Source organism: Pseudophryne corroboree, chromosome 11 (genome assembly GCF_028390025.1).
Source record: "Pseudophryne corroboree isolate aPseCor3 chromosome 11, aPseCor3.hap2, whole genome shotgun sequence".
Lineage (NCBI taxonomy): Eukaryota > Metazoa > Chordata > Amphibia > Anura > Myobatrachidae > Pseudophryne > Pseudophryne corroboree.
In genome coordinates this window covers 300,199,835-300,216,716 of record NC_086454.1, presented here as the reverse complement: position 1 = coordinate 300,216,716, position 16,882 = coordinate 300,199,835, and the positions used below count along the sequence as shown (strand labels likewise).

The 16,882-nt window shown below is 50.9% G+C and overlaps 1 long non-coding RNA gene across 1 annotated transcript in view; it reads right to left on the bottom strand.

Moving 5' to 3' along the window:
* Positions 1-16,882, bottom strand: part of LOC134969523 (uncharacterized) — a 62,476-nt gene that overhangs the window by 40,239 nt on the left and 5,355 nt on the right. The window lies entirely within an intron of this gene.

The following is a 16,882-nucleotide window of genomic DNA, read 5'->3' as shown; positions in this document are numbered from 1 at the left end:
TACATAGTTACAAAAATCGGGTTATTATTGTTGTGAGCCATCTTTTCAGAGGCTCCGCTGTTATCATACTGTTAACTGGGTTCAGATCACAGGTTGTACAGTGTGATTGGTGTGGCTGGTATGAGTCTTACCCGGGATTCATAAATCCTTCCTTATTGTGTACGCTCGTCCGGGCACAGTACCTAACTGAGGCTTGGAGGAGGGTCATAGGGGGAGGAGCCAGTGCACACCACCTGATCCTAAAGCTTTACTTTTTGTGCCCTGTCTCCTGCGGAGCCGCTATTCCCCATGGTCCTTTCAGGAACCCCAGCATCCACTACGGACTCCGAGAAATAGAATTATCGGTAAGTAAATTCTTATTATCAACCAGTCTATATTAGCAGCAGACACAGTACAGTACGGTAGTCCACGGCTGTAGCTACCTCTGTGTCGGCACTCGGCAGTCCATCCATAATTGTATACCACCTACCCGTGGTTTTTTTTTTCTTCTTTATACATACTACATCTCATTATCATCCAGTCTATATTAGCAGCAGACACAGTACAGTACGGTAGTCCACGGCTGTAGCTACCTCTGTGTCGGCACTCGGCAGTCCGTCCATAATTGTATACCACCTACCCGTGGTTTTTTTTTCTTTCTTCTTTATACATACATACTACATCTCTTTATCAACCAGTCTATATTAGCAGCAGACACAGTACAGTACGGTAGTCCACGGCTGTAGCTACCTCTGTGTCGGCACTCGGCAGTCCATCCATAATTGTATACTAGTATCCATCCATCTCCATTGTTTACCTGAGGTGCCTTTTAGTTGTGCCTATTAAAATATGGAGAACAAAAATGTTGAGGTTCCAAAATTAGGGAAAGATCAAGATCCACTTCCACCTCGTGCTGAAGCTGCTGCCACTAGTCATGGCCGAGACGATGAAATGCCAGCAACGTCGTCTGCCAAGGCCGATGCCCAATGTCATAGTACAGAGCATGTCAAATCCAAAACACCAAATATCAGTAAAAAAAGGACTCCAAAACCTAAAATAAAATTGTCGGAGGAGAAGCGTAAACTTGCCAATATGCCATTTACCACACGGAGTGGCAAGGAACGGCTGAGGCCCTGGCCTATGTTCATGGCTAGTGGTTCAGCTTCACATGAGGATGGAAGCACTCAGCCTCTCGCTAGAAAAATGAAAAGACTCAAGCTGGAAAAAGCACAGCAAAGAACTGTGCGTTCTTCGAAATCCCAAATCCACAAGGAGAGTCCAATTGTGTCGGTTGCGATGCCTGACCTTCCCAACACTGGACGTGAAGAGCATGCGCCTTCCACCATTTGCACGCCCCCTGCAAGTGCTGGAAGGAGCACCCGCAGTCCAGTTCCTGATAGTCAGATTGAAGATGTCAGTGTTGAAGTACACCAGGATGAGGAGGATATGGGTGTTGCTGGCGCTGGGGAGGAAATTGACCAGGAGGATTCTGATGGTGAGGTGATTTGTTTAAGTCAGGCACCCGGGGAGACACCTGTTGTCCGTGGGAGGAATATGGCCGTTGACATGCCTGGTGAAAATACCAAAAAAATCAGCTCTTCGGTGTGGAAGTATTTCACCAGAAATGCGGACAACATTTTTCAAGCCGTGTGTTCCCTTTGTCAAGCTGTAATAAGTAGGGGTAAGGACGTTAACCACCTCGGAACATCCTCCCTTATACGTCACCTGCAGCGCATTCATAATAAGTCAGTGACAAGTTCAAAAACTTTGGGCGACAGCGGAAGCAGTCCACTGACCAGTAAATCCCTTCCTCTTGTAACCAAGCTCACGCAAACCACCCCACCAACTCCCTCAGTGTCAATTTCCTCCTTCCCCAGGAATGCCAATAGTCCTGCAGGCCATGTCACTGGTAATTCTGATGATTCCTCTCCTGCCTGGGATTCCTCCGATGCATCCTTGCGTGTAACGCCTACTGCTGCTGGCGCTGCTGTTGTTGCTGCTGGGAGTCGATGGTCATCCCAGAGGGGAAGTCGTAAGCCCACTTGTACTACTTCCAGTAAGCAATTGACTGTTCAACAGTCCTTTGCGAGGAAGATGAAATATCACAGCAGTCATCCTACTGCAAAGCGGATAACTGAGGCCTTGGCATCCTGGGTGGTGAGAAACGTGGTTCCGGTATCCATCATTACTGCAGAGCCAACTAGAGACTTGTTGGAGGTACTGTGTCCCCGGTACCAAATACCATCTAGGTTCCATTTCTCTAGGCAGGCGATACCGAAAATGTACACAGACCTCAGAAAAAGAGTCACCAGTGTCCTAAAAAATGCAGCTGTACCCAATGTCCACTTAACCACGGACATGTGGACAAGTGGAGCAGGGCAGGGTCAGGACTATATGACTGTGACAGCCCACTGGGTAGATGTATGGACTCCCGCCGCAAGAACAGCAGCGGCGGCACCAGTAGCAGCATCTCGCAAACGCCAACTCTTTCCTAGGCAGGCTACGCTTTGTATCACCGGTTTCCAGAATACGCACACAGCTGAAAACCTCTTACGGCAACTGAGGAAGATCATCGCGGAATGGCTTACCCCAATTGGACTCTCCTGTGGATTTGTGGCATCGGACAACGCCAGCAATATTGTGTGTGCATTAAATATGGGCAAATTCCAGCACGTCCCATGTTTTGCACATACCTTGAATTTGGTGGTGCAGAATTTTTTAAAAAACGACAGGGGCGTGCAAGAGATGCTGTCGGTGGCCAGAAGAATTGCGGGACACTTTCGGCGTACAGGCACCACGTACAGAAGACTGGAGCACCACCAAAAACTACTGAACCTGCCCTGCCATCATCTGAAGCAAGAAGTGGTAACGAGGTGGAATTCAACCCTCTATATGCTTCAGAGGTTGGAGGAGCAGCAAAAGGCCATTCAAGCCTATACAATTGAGCACGATATAGGAGGTGGAATGCCACTGTCTCAAGCGCAGTGGAGAATGATTTCAACGTTGTGCAAGGTTCTGATGCCCTTTGAACTTGCCACACGTGAAGTCAGTTCAGACACTGCCAGCCTGAGTCAGGTCATTCCCCTCATCAGGCTTTTGCAGAAGAAGCTGGAGACATTGAAGGAGGAGCTAACACGGAGCGATTCCGCTAGGCATGTGGGACTTGTGGATGGAGCCCTTAATTCGCTTAACAAGGATTCACGGGTGGTCAATCTGTTGAAATCAGAGCACTACATTTTGGCCACCATGCTCGATCCTAGATTTAAAGCCTACCTTGGATCTCTCTTTCCGGCAGACACAAGTCTGCTGGGGTTGAAAGACCTGCTGGTGAGAAAATTGTCAAGTCAAGCGGAACGCGACCTGTCAACATCTCCTCCTTCACATTCTCCCGCAACTGGGGGTGCGAGGAAAAGGCTCAGAATTCCGAGCCCACCCGCTGGCGGTGATGCAGGGCAGTCTGGAGCGACTGCTGATGCTGACATCTGGTCCGGACTGAAGGACCTGACAACGATTACGGACATGTCGTCTACTGTCACTGCATATGATTCTCTCAACATTGAAAGAATGGTGGAGGATTATATGAGTGACCGCATCCAAGTAGGCACGTCACACAGTCCGTACTTATACTGGCAGGAAAAAGAGGCAATTTGGAGGCCCTTGCACAAACTGGCTTTATTCTACCTAAGTTGCCCTCCCACAAGTGTGTACTCCGAAAGAGTGTTTAGTGCCGCTGCTCACCTTGTCAGCAATCGGCGTACGAGGTTACATCCAGAAAATGTGGAGAAGATGATGTTCATTAAAATGAATTATAATCAATTCCTCCGCGGAGACATTGACCAGCAGCAATTGCCTCCACAAAGTACACTTGGAGCTGAGATGGTGGATTCCAGTGGGGACGAATTGATAATCTGTGAGGAGGGGGATGTACACGGTGATATATCGGAGGATGATGATGAGGTGGACATCTTGCCTCTGTAGAGCCAGTTTGTGCAAGGAGAGATTAATTGCTTCTTTTTTGGGGGGGGTCCAAACCAACCCGTCATATCAGTCACAGTCGTGTGGCAGACCCTGTCACTGAAATGATGGGTTGGTTAAAGTGTGCATGTCCTGTTTTGTTTATACAACATAAGGGTGGGTGGGAGGGCCCAAGGACAATTCCATCTTGCACCTCTTTTTTCTTTTATTTTTCTTTGCGTCATGTGCTGTTTGGGGAGGGTTTTTTGGAAGGGCCATCCTGCGTGACACTGCAGTGCCACTCCTAGATGGGCCCGGTGTTTGTGTCGGCCACTAGGGTCGCTTATCTTACTCACACAGTCAGCTACCTCATTGCGCCTCTTTTTTTCTTTGCGTCATGTGCTGTTTGGGGAGGGTTTTTTGGAAGGGACATCCTGCGTGACACTGCAGTGCCACTCCTAGATGGGCCCGGTGTTTGTGTCGGCCACTAGGGTCGCTTATCTTACTCACACAGCTACCTCATTGCGCCTCTTTTTTTCTTTGCGTCATGTGCTGTTTGGGGAGGGTTGTTTGGAAGGGACATCCTGCGTGACACTGCAGTGACACTCCTAGATGGGCCCGGTGTTTGTGTCGGCCACTAGGGTCGCTTATCTTACTCACACAGCGACCTCGGTGCAAATTTTAGGACTAAAAATAATATTGTGAGGTGTGAGGTATTCAGAATAGACTGAAAATGAGTGGAAATTATGGTTTTTGAGGTTAATAATACTTTGGGATCAAAATGACCCCCAAATTCTATGATTTAAGCTGTTTTTTAGGGTTTTTTGAAAAAAACACCCAAATCCAAAACACACCCGAATCCGACAAAAAAAATTCGGTGAGGTTTTGCCAAAACGCGGTCGAACCCAAAACACGGCCGCGGAACCGAACCCAAAACCAAAACACAAAACCCGAAAAATTTCCGGCGCTCATCTCTAGTCCTGACCCTGCCCTGCTCCACTTGTCCACATGTCCGTGGTTAAGTGGACATTGGGTACAACTGCATTTTTTAGGACACTGGTGAGTCTTTTTCTGACGTCCGTGTACATTCTCGGTATCGCCTGCCTAGAGAAGTGGAACCTAGATGGTATTTGGTAACGGGGGCACACTACCTCAAGAAATAGTCTAGTTCCCTGTGAACTAACGGCGGATACCGGACGCACGTCTAACACCAACATAGTTGTCAAGGCCTCAGTTAACCGCTTTGCAACAGGATGACTGCTGTGATATTTCATCTTCCTCGCAAAGGACTGTTGGACAGTCAATTGCTTGGTGGAAGTAGTAAAAGTGGGCTTACGACTTCCCCTCTGGGATGACCATCGACTCCCAGCAGCAACAACAGCAGCGCCAGCAGCAGTAGGCGTTACACGCAAGGATGCATCGGAGGAATCCCAGGCAGGAGAGGACTCGTCAGAATTGCCAGTGACATGGCCTGCAGGACTATTGGCATTCCTGGGGAAGGAGGAAATTGACACTGAGGGAGTTGGTGGGGTGGTTTGCGTGAGCTTGGTTACAAGAGGAAGGGATTTACTGGTCAGTGGACTGCTTCCGCTGTCGCCCAAAGTTTTTGAACTTGTCACTGACTTATTATGAATGCGCTGCAGGTGACGTATAAGGGAGGATGTTCCGAGGTGGTTAACGTCCTTACCCCTACTTATTACAGCTTGACAAAGGCAACACACGGCTTGACAAATGTTGTCCGCATTTCTGTTGAAATACTTCCACACCGAAGAGCTGATTTTTTTGGTATTTTCACCAGGCATGTCAACGGCCATATTCCTCCCACGGACAACAGGTGTCTCCCCGGGTGCCTGACTTAAACAAACCACCTCACCATCAGAATCCTCCTTGTCAATTTCCTCCCCAGCGCCAGCAACACCCATATCCTCCTCATCCTGGTGTACTTCAACACTGACATCTTCAATCTGACTATCAGGAACTGGACTGCGGGTGCTCCTTCCAGCACTTGCAGGGGGCGTGCAAATGGTGGAAGGCGCATGCTCTTCACGTCCAGTGTTGGGAAGGTCAGGCATCGCAACCGACACAATTGGACTCTCCTTGTGGATTTGGGATTTAGAAGAACGCACAGTTCTTTGCGGTGCTTTTGCCAGCTTGAGTCTTTTCATTTTTCTAGCGAGAGGCTGAGTGCTTCCATCCTCATGTGAAGCTGAACCACTAGCCATGAACATAGGCCAGGGCCTCAGCCGTTCCTTGCCACTCCGTGTGGTAAATGGCATATTGGCAAGTTTACGCTTCTCCGACGACGATTTTATTTTAGATTTTGGAGTCCTTTTTTTACTGATATTTGGTGTTTTGGATTTTACATGCTCTGTACTAAGACATTGGGCATCGGCCTTGGCAGACGACGTTGATGGCATTTCATCGTCTCGGCCATGACTAGTGGCAGCAGCTTCAGCACGAGGTGGAAATGGATCTTGATCTTTCCCTATTTTTGGAACCTCAACATTTTTGTTCTCCATATTTTAATAGGCACAACTAAAAGGCACCTCAGGTAAACAATGGAGATGGATGGATACTAGTATACAATTATGGATGGACGAGCGACTGCCGACACAGAGGTAGCTACAGCCGTGGACTACCGTACTGTGTCTGCTGCTAATATAGACTGGATGATAATGAGATGAAATTAATATATATATATATATATATATATATATATATATATATATAATATCACTAGTACTGCAGCCGGACAGGTATATATATTTATTATGTAATGACTGATGACGGACCTGCTGGACACTGTCAGCTCAGCACCGCAGACTGCTACAGTAAGCTACTATAGTAGTATGTATCAAGAAGAAAGAAAAAAAAAACACGGGTAGGTGGTATACAATTATGGATGGACGAGCGACTGCCGACACAGAGGTAGCTACAGCCGTGGACTACCGTACTGTGTCTGCTGCTAATATAGACTGGATGATAATGAGATGAAATTAATATATATATATATATATAATATCACTAGTACTGCAGCCGGACAGGTATATATATTTATTATGTAATGACGGACCTGCTGGACACAATCAGCTCAGCACCGCAGACTGCTACAGTAAGCTACTATAGTAGTATGTATCAAGAAGAAAGAAAAAAAAAAACCACGGGTAGGTGGTATACAATTATGGATGGACGAGCGACTGCCGACACAGAGGTAGCTACAGCCGTGGACTACCGTACTGTGGCCCTCATTCCGAGTTGATCGGTCGCAAGGCGAATTTAGCAGAGTTACACACGCTAAGCCGCCGCCTACTGGGAGTGTATCTTAGCATCTTAAAATTGCGACCGATGTATTCGCAATATTGCGCTCACAAACTACTTAGCAGTTTTAGAGTAGCTCCAGACTTACTCTGCCTGTGCGATCAGTTCAGTGCTTGTCGTTCCTGGTTTGACGTCACAAACACACCCAGCGTTCGCCCAACCACTCCCCCGTTTCTCCGGCCACTCCTGCGTTTTTTCCGGAAACGGTAGCGTTTTCAGCCACACTCCCATAAAACGGCCTGTTTCCGCCCAGTAACACCCATTTCCTGTCAATCACATTACGATCGCCGGAGCGATGAAAAAGCCGTGAGTAAAAATACTATCTTCATAGCAAAGATACTTGGCGCAGTCGCAGTGCGAATATTGCGCATGCGCACTAAGCGGAATTTCACTGCGATGCGATGAAAAATACCGAGCGAACGACTCGGAATGAGGGCCCGTGTCTGCTGCTAATATAGACTGGATGATAATGAGATGAAATTAATATATATATATATATATATATATATAATATCACTAGTACTGCAGCCGGACAGGTATATATATTTATTATGTAATGACTGATGACGGACCTGCTGGACACTGTCAGCTGAGCACCGCAGACTGCTACAGTAAGCTACTATAGTAGTATGTATCAAGAAGAAAGAAAGAAAAAAAACCACGGGTAAGTGGTATACAATTATGGATGGACGAGCGACTGCCGACACAGAGGTAGCTACAGCCGTGGACTACCGTACTGTGTCTGCTGCTAATATAGACTGGATGATAATGAGATGAAATTAATATATATATATATATATAATATCACTAGTACTGCAGCCGGACAGGTATATATATTTATTATGTAATGACTGATGACGGACCTGCTGGACACTGTCAGCTCAGCACCGCAGACTGCTACAGTAAGCTACTATAGTATGTATCAAGAAGAAAGAAAAAAAAAAAACCACGGGTAGGTGGTATACAATTATATATATATATACAATTATATATATATATTAAACTGGTGGTGATTAATTAAACTGGTGGTCAGGTCACTGGCCACACTATCAGCAACTTGCACGTAGTACTCCTAAGCAGACAATCACAATATACTGGTGGTCAGTGTGGTAACAATGGCAGTGTGGCTGGCACTCTGGCAGCAAAAGTGTGCACTGTACGTTAAAATATGTACTCCTGCTCTCAGACTCTAACTGCTCCCCACTGTCTCCCCCACAAGTCAGATATACATATACAGTCACACTACACTTCAGCAAGTAGTAGTACTCCTAAAAATGCTCCCCAAAATTACTAAATACTGTGTCTCTCTCTACTCTAGTCTCTTATATAAACGGAGAGGACGCCAGCCACGTCCTCTCCCTATCAATCTCAATGCACGTGTGAAAATGGCGGCGACGCGCGGCTCCTTATATAGAATCCGAGTCTCGCAATAGAATACGAGCCTCGCGAGAATCCGACAGCGGGATGATGACGTTCGGGCGCGCTCGGGTTAACCGAGCAAGGCGGGAGGATCCGAGTCGCTCGGACCCGTGAGAAAAAAGCTGAAGTTCGGGCGAGTTCGGATTCCGAGGAACCGAACCCGCTCATCTCTAGACAAACCAGACCTGAACTCACTGTTTTGCACTCGAATATGGGTGCTCATATGGGGAAAGGAGTAAAAATCGGTTAATAAGAATCTAAAACGGCGTTTATTAAACGCATTAACCTGAAGGATCTGCCAAAAGAAAAAAGGGGGGTTTCGTGTCTTGCAGAAGTCCCGGCCTAGCCGATCTGAACAAGCTTCCAGCCAATCGCAGCAGAACATAAACACACAATGGGAAAAATCTAAATAATATAAGGAAAATAAACGGGGGGGGGAGGGGGGTATAATATGGGAAAAACATGTAAGAACTCAGCTGGAGGTGAAAGCGTAAAAACCTGCTGAGGGACTTTGATTTGAACTGATCAGCCGAATTGTAGATTAGAATTCAGTCCGTCAAGTCAGGCAGAAAAACGCAAAAGAACTCCAGACCCCCGCTGCCAGCAGCGGCGAGTAGCTAATCCCTGAGTAGGATAAACAGGGGAGACAAACAGACACACTACACAAGGACGTACTGAACTTTACAACATGAACTTATATAACTACTAATAAACAGAACCGTTAGTCAAACAAACAACTCATGGAACTGGGCGAATATATCGTCTGTAACTCGACGACTTCCATCGCCCCACTGCCTGGATTTCCGCCACGGAAAGCCCTGCCGACGCAGCCGACGTCGCTGCCCCGATTCGGAAGGAATGCGTACCGAAAGCAGCGGGTGAAAGGCCCAAGCTCGCCAGACAGCGACCCAGCATCCAACGAAACTGATATTTCGTCAAGGGTAAACCGTCATAATGCAGCAACCACGACCCCTGCCCACCGGGCCGAACCGCCGCATATTTCGATGCCAGCCTCACCGGGCAAATGCTCTCCTCCAGCGACGAAACCAAGGTGACCCATCGATCTCTACCTACTTGGTCCGTCTTAGAGCGACGTAATCTGCACAGCAAGGACCTCTTACCCACCACCACGTCATCCAGAAGCATGCGCGAGTCCGCCCGCTTAGATGGTGCTACCAGCTCCGAAACCCGAAAGGCTCCGTGGTAAGCCATGGAGAACGCCAACCGGAACAAAAGCGATTCAAAAATAGACGACGCGATACCGCCAACCGCCTTGATGACAGCCGGTAGCAAGGCCGCATCGATGGGCCGCCGATCAGGCGGCGTTGGCGCCACGCGTGCCCACCCCTTCATCGCCTTAACCAGAAGCCTGCTCTTCGTCACGTCAGGGACACCCTTGATTTTATTAAAGAACGAAATCCCTGCTAAGTACCGGGACACCACCGCTCTGGACCTACCCGTAACAAACAGCTGCCAAATAAAAGAAAGCATCATCCGATGCCTGCTCTTACCTTCTTGACTACGTCCTCGGACAAACTCTTCCCACTCGCTCCAAGCTTGACCGTAAGCCTTGAGCGTGTTCGGAGCCACTGACCGCATCGCTAGACCCTCCAGTCCGGTCCGATCACCTGCCAGACATAACCGGGACATTGAAACCCCCGCTCATCGGCCTCGGGTGCCAACAAACGAAATCTCTCCCACTGACCGCGGGACAACGCGTCGGCAATTCCGTTCTCCAGACCAGGCACATGCTGCGCGCGGAACCATACATTCTTATGCAAGCATGTCAGCAGCAACCGCCCCAGCACCCTCAGAACCACCAGCGACTTCGCCCTCTGGTTATTGATCACATGCACCACGCCCAGATTGTCACATCTAAACAAAATGCCGCGATGAGCCAGACGATCGCCCCAAACCTCCAGTGCTACCATAATGGGAAAAAGCGACAGCAGCAAAAGGTCCTTAGTGAAACCTTCGCGATGCCATTCCTCAGGCCACGCACCAAGACCCCTCTAGGTAGCAACCGAACCCAGAGGAACCCGCCGCGTCGGTAAACAGCTGTAACCGAGCGCTGTCGACCGTTGGGGCCTGCCAGATACGCACCCCGTTGAAATCCCCCAGGAACGAGGCCCATACGGCCAAATCCCTCTTAATCTCGGAGGACAAGCGGATGAAATGATGCGGCCTGGCACACCCCGCCGTCGCCCTCTCCAGCTTTCGGCAGAAAACCCTGCCCATCGGGATTACCCGACAAGCAAAGTTCAAAAGGCCCATCAAGGACTGCGCCTGCCGCAGCGTGACTTTGCGCGACCTTACGAACTGGCAAATAACTTTGCGGAGCTTCGCAACCTTGGCCTGAGGAAGGCGACACGATCCCGCTACCGTGTCGATTTCGATCCCCAAGAACGACAAACAGGAAACCAGCCCCTCCGTTTTATCCTCGGCCACAGGAACGCAAAAGTGAAAAAACAGCGCTCGGATGCTGAACAGCAAGTCGCTGCAGCGCGGCGAATTCGCCGGTCCCACACACAGGAAATCATCGAGGTAATGCGCAACTCCATGACCCCCTGACGAAGACTCCACGCACCAATGTAAAAATGTGCTAAACCGTTCAAAAAACGAGCAGGAAACGGAACATCCCATCGGCAAACATTTGTCGATTAAATACTCCGCTCCGATCCGAAAACCCATAAAACGGAATGAGTCTGGATGCAACGGGAGCAACCGAAACGCGGATTCCACATCGATCTTAGCCATCAGGGCCCCAGGGCCGTAACTACGGACCAACTCTAGCGCCTCATCAAACGACTGGTACACCACCAAGCAATGATCCGTTGGTATCACGTCGTTGACCGACGACCCTGACGGGTAAGAAAGATGCTGAATGAGCCGAAAGGCACCTGGAGTCTTCTTGGGGACTACACCCACTGGGGAGATGACCAAGTCATCCACCGGGGGTGAGCTAAACGGGCCCTACATCCTACCCAGCCGTACCTCCTTATCAACTTTCTCGCGCAGAACCGACGGCAAGGCGCGAGCGGACTGAAGATTCCGGGGAGCCCGGACCGATACATCGCTCGCAACAGGCAAGCGAAAACCAAACTTAAAAACCCCGAAACAAAAACTGAGCGTCCGTACTATTTGGATACCAATCCAACCATTTGGCCATGGCGTCCAAATTAATTGGCGTTGGTGCCCTGTGGAGCGATCCCGCTTGCGCCGGGTCTTGCGTAGCTTTGCTTACCCTGCGCACCTTGGCGATTGCCTTTAAAACAGGTAGAGGCTGGGTGGGAGCCGCCACATTGCAAGCACAAATGTCGAAACCTACACTGCTTGCCGAAGGAACAGGACGCATTGTTAAATGCGAAGCACTTCCCTTTCGCGGCAGCCTGCCCTCCCCCGCGGATGGCCAATCTACCTGTCTTGCCCGCTCCGCCGTCCGCGCCGCTCCTTTGGGTGGACGACCCTGCGCGTTGCCTGTCCGCCCCCGGATTCCGGGGCTCCCTTGCGGGTTGAGAAGTCCGGGTGACCTGGAGCCAGACTTCCACGTCTTTGCAACCAAAGTCAATAACCTGCAAGCAGTCCTGCTTCTCCCGGAATTTCTCGTCATACATCCGCCATTCGATGCCTGACGATGTGCGCTGCATATCGTGTATCAAGTGCAGGTATCTTATGATGTTCATATGTTCGTCAGGCCTATCTTCCAGGTAACACGCCGCAAAGACGCAAAAAACGGCCAGCCAGTTGTCGAAAGTACGGAAAGCTTCAGCTCCGATGCCCTTCTTAGCTGCCGCTGACTTATAGTCCTTCTTCGCGTCCTTAGTCAGGACGAACATATCAACGTAATCACCCCTGCAGATCTTCCTACGGCAGCTATCCCGCAACCCCCTCAACACGGCCGTGTAATCGCAGTGGACTACTCCCGGAAAATCGCGGCGCTTCTTGACCCTGCGAGCGTCCTCGCTAAGCCACTTGCGTCTCTTCCGCCTCTCCTGCTGCCCCGCCGCCCTCTTGGCGTACTTCGTCGCGCGCTTTTTTGCCCTAGTCGTGCTACTGACGTCGGACGCCGGTGACGACAGGGATGAAGAAGAGGAGGAACTGAGAGAACTGGAGCGCGTGCTGGAGCCAGACGCCGACTGCTCAACCTCACCTGACGCTGTCGACTGCTCGGACTGGGAATCCTCCGGTGTGGAAACTTCGAAATCCTCCTCGTCGCTCCCAACCACCTCAACTTCTCCGCGATCACCTGAAGAAGAAGACAGAGCACAGGACCCGGAAACCACTCCCGGCGCATGCCTAGCACTCCGGGCCGAAGATGTCCCCACCTCGCGCCCACGCTCGGCCCGCACGGGACGGTGTCCTAGCTGCGCCGCAGCCGCCCCCAGATCACGGCAAGCGCGAGCAATTCGCTGAGCCGCCGGCCGCGTACCGGACGCCCTTGCTTCTGCGCGCCGGAACGCCTTGCTGCCCCCGGGGATGCGGCAGCGGACAACGGTCCCAATGCCGCCACCACCGTCGACAGAGCCGACGCCAACTCTCCGGAGGGGTCCTGACCTCCCCAAAAGTCACTGCCGGCAACCGCAGGAGCCCCCGCAGATGCCGGCGCACGCCTCCCTGCCCGGCGCCCGGCAGGCGCCAACAGGGGACCCGACGGCCAATGCTCCACCTGGCCCGCTGGGGAACTGCTGGCCCCCCTGACCACAAGTGGCGTGGTCCCCCACCAGTCACCTACCCTAACCTGAGCCTGCTGGCCTTCACTAGCGCTGCTCCGGCTACTACCGGCCCCCCGCGCGCGCCCTCCCCCCGCAGGCCGGAGCTCTCTCCGTCTGCAGGGAAGGCGCCTCGGCGGGGCTCAATGCTGCCGTGTTCGCCCCTGGTACGTCGCCCCCGCCGCCGCTACCCGCCGGACTCCGGCTGCAAGGGAGGCAGCAGGGGAGATGAAGACACTGGCGGCGCCGCTGTGCGCACACGTGCGCGAACGGCGCCACTGGCTGAGAGCACGGGCGTGCGCGCGGCCCACCGCTTCCCGCCACTCTCCTTCCAACGCTGGGCCGACCTGAAAGGACCGTCGGACGAGACCCCGCGACAGGCCTCGTCCGACCCGCCGCCGCCATCCGCCCACTCCGCCCCCCCTCGCCCCGCACCACCTCGCGGCCGCGACAAGGGGGATGTGAGGGGAGACGGACTGGAAGCCTCCATCGGCCGCCCGCACCCGGCAACGGTGCCTCAACCCCTGCAGCCGGAGGTGAAGGCCGATGCCCAGCCACCTCCGGGCGTCTCCCCCGTGCTCCCAGCCCTCCCCGCCGCCCGCGGCCGGCCGGTAACACCGGACCGGAAACCAGCGGCAAGGAAGACCGAGTCCGCCGAGCCGCCGCCGCCGCACCGGCGCCCGCCCCGGAAGACGGGTAGCAGGCAGCTGGGCCAGCCGACCCATCCTCGGGTCCAGCCTCACCGCCTGATGAGCGGCAGCGAGCTGGGGTCCCGGCGGCACGGCGGGGGCGAGAGGCGGCCATCATACCAAACAGAGTGTGGGAATGAAAAGGAGGGTGGCAAACAAATACAATAGTGCAATGCAAGCTGACTAAACTAACTAACTAGCTAAACGGTCTAGTGAATATGCAATGCAGCACTCACCAGAAGGCAATTCAGCAGCAAGAGAGACCAAGCTGGCCTAGAAGTCCCTATATATACTGAACCCTCCCCTCTCTACCATGGGCTGTACTTTTCCTAACAGTTAGGTCCACCCCTCACAGAAGGTTTAACTCTCTCCATTCCTATGCAGTTATTTCGCTCTCCTTATCTGTGTACAAACCAGACCTGAACTCACTGTTTTGCACTCGAATATGGGTGGTCATTCTGAGTTGTTCGCTCGCAAACGCTAGGCCGCCGCCCTCTGGGAGTGTATCTTAGCTTAGCAGAATAGCGAACGAAAGATTAGCAGAATTGCTACTAAATATTTTCTTGCAGTTTCTGAGCAGCTCTAGACCTACTCCTAGATTGCGATCAGCTCGGTCCGTTTAGTTCCTGGTTTGATGTCACAAACACGCCCTGCGTTCGGCCAGCCACTCCCCCGTTTCTCCAGACACTCCCGTGTTTTTCCCTGACACGCCTGCGTTTTTTAGCACACTCCCGGAAATGCTCAGTTACCACCCAGAAACGCCCCTTTCCTGTCAATCACTCACCGATCAGCAGTGCGACTGAAAAGCGCCGCACGAACAACATCAAAACTGCTAAGTTTTTCATTAAATAACTAAGCGCATGCGCGCTGCGTACCATGCGCATGCGCATTTAGCAACAAATTGCAGCATAGCGAAAATCGGCAACGAGCGAAGAGCTCGGAATGACCACCATTGTCGTGCATATTCCAATGTGTGCTGATTTGCTCATAAATACTGACCTGCTATGTGGAACATTTCATTGATTTTTAATTTTAATAATTGTTGAATTATTACTTTTACCTACTGCACCATATATTGAATATTTATGTTTCCATGGGTAATATCCATTATATTTTTGTTAGCAAGTTACCCTCAATAGCGCTTTGTCTTCTTTTTCTGCTGTGCATGGAAAATGTGTTTGTACTCTTACCCGGGTGTGGTTCGTTTTATCGACAGTATCTAAGTCGACAATGTTTAGGTCGACCACTATAGGTCGACAGTCACTAGGTCGACATGGATGGAAGGTCGACGGGGTTTCTAGGTCGACATGTGCTCGGTCGACAGGTCTAAAGGTCGACATGAGGATTTTTTTTTTATTTTTTTTTGTGTCGTTTTCTTCGTAAAGTGACCGGGAACCCAAATTAGTGCACCGCGTCCCCTCGCATGGCTCGCTTCGTTCGCCATGCTTCTGGCATGGTGCCTTCGCTTCGCTCGGCACACTTTACCGTTCCAATCGTTGTCCACGTGGATCGTTAAGTATGAAAAAAAACAAAAAAACAAAAAAAATGTGAAAAACTCATGTCGACCTTTAGACCTGTCGACCTAGCACATGTCGACCTAGAAACCCTGTCGACCTTCCATCCATGTCGACCTAGTGACTGTCGACCTATAGTGGTCGACCTACACATTGTCGACCTAGACACTGTCGATCTTCAGACCGGATCCCCTCTTACCCAGGCGGAGTTATGCGCTTCTTGCAGTGCATTTGCCCTCTGTGTGCACAGCTGGTCTTACTACTAGCTGCCGTCCTCATCAGTGCATACCTATCCTATACTAGGCACAGAAGATAATCTCCCGTCCACCTGCGGTGACTCTCACTGAGCTTTGCCTAGACGAGATCTCATGTAAATGTGCATCCAAAATTATTGCTCTTTCACGGATTCGGTGGGGCGAGTGCTAGAAGGCCCCTGGTGGGCTCACCACGCTGTGGGCACAGTGGCTTGCTGCGTGAGTTACAGGTTATATTTTCCCTCTATGGGTGGCGTGGATACTCCCAGAGGAAGAATGGCATGGGTCGCCGGTATACCGGCGTCGACATTTCACAGCTTGTCAGGATTCTGGTGTCTGTATTGTGATCACTGGGATACCGGCTGGCGGCATGCTAACCTCTTCCCTGTTTCACACATCAGCATCAAAACCGGCTTGAGAAAAGCTATCTGGACAATGGGGGTCATTCCAAGTTGATCGCTAGCTGCAGTTGTTCGCAGCGCAGTGATCAGGCTAAAAATCAGCATTTCTGCGCGTGCGTATGGGCCGCAATGCACACATGTGTAGTACGGGTACAAAGCCCGTTGTGTTTGTGCACAGGTTGTAGCGAAGTTTTCAGTCGCACTGACGGCCGCAAGAAGATTGACAGGAAGGGGGCATTTCTGGGTGTCAACTGACCGTTTTCAGGGAGTGTTTGCAAAAACGCAGGCATGTCTGGGCGTTCGCTGGGCGGGTGTATGACGTCAAATCCGGACACGAATAGGCTGAAGTGATCGCAAGCGCTGAGTAGGTTCAGAGTGACTCTGAAATTGCACAAACTTTTTTTTGCAGAGCTCGGCTGCACATGCGTTCGCACTTCTGCTAAGCTAAAATACACTCCCCAGTGGGCGGCGGCATAGCGTTTGCACGGCTGCTAAAACTAACTAGCGAGCGATCAATTCGGAATGACCACCAATATACTATCTACAGTATCTACTGTAAATCTCAAAACACAGTTTATAATTTGTATATGAAAAAGTTTGTTTAAATGTAATCTGCTATCTATCATTGTAATAGTGCCCTGAAAC